Source organism: Apaloderma vittatum, unplaced genomic scaffold (genome assembly GCF_000703405.1).
Source record: "Apaloderma vittatum isolate BGI_N311 unplaced genomic scaffold, ASM70340v1 scaffold28275, whole genome shotgun sequence".
Lineage (NCBI taxonomy): Eukaryota > Metazoa > Chordata > Aves > Trogoniformes > Trogonidae > Apaloderma > Apaloderma vittatum.
The window spans coordinates 8,419-9,149 of NW_009715885.1; positions in this window are offsets into that span (position 1 = coordinate 8,419).

Here is a 731-nt window from a genome sequence, read left to right on the forward strand (position 1 = left end):
GCAGGGTTCTGGGGCACGAGGGAAGGGGTGCAATGCCCTGCTGAGCCGGGAATGCCTGCCTGGAGTGACAGGAGACTGCTGGCAGAGCTGGGGCTGCAAGGACCTGTCCTCCCCCCTCCCCTGGCTCTCCTCGAGGTCCTCATTTCATAGAATAGAATCATAGAATCATAGAATAAAAGTTTTGGTTGGAAGAGACCTTCAGGATAATCAAGTCCAACCTTTGTCCCAGCCCTACCAGCACCACTAACCCATGTCCCTCAGCACAACACCCCCCCGTAACCCCCCCCGTCTCTTGACCACCCCCAGGGATAGTGACTCAATCCCCTCCCTGGACAGCCTGTTCCAATGCCTGACAACCCTCTCAGTAGAGAAATTCTTTCTAATAACCAACTGAATCTCCCCTGGTGCAACTTAAGGCCATTCCTCCTTGTCCCATCATTCGCCACTGGGGAGAACAGAGTCCAGAGAGACCCCCAGCCCAGGAGCAGCTCGAAGCTGGGGCACACACTGGGAAGGGATGACGGCAGTGCCAGTTGGGACTCTTGGCCTCTCCTATCAGTCTCCTGGCTGGACCATCCTCCTCCTCTGAAGTGATATTCCTTCTCATTGTAGTAAGAGTTATTGTCAAGGCACCTGCCACCCTGCGCGTGATTTCAGAGCACTGGATACTGGAAATTGTCACTCTCACCTCTCACAGACCTTGTAGAGACTCGTAATGGAAATATGAAGAG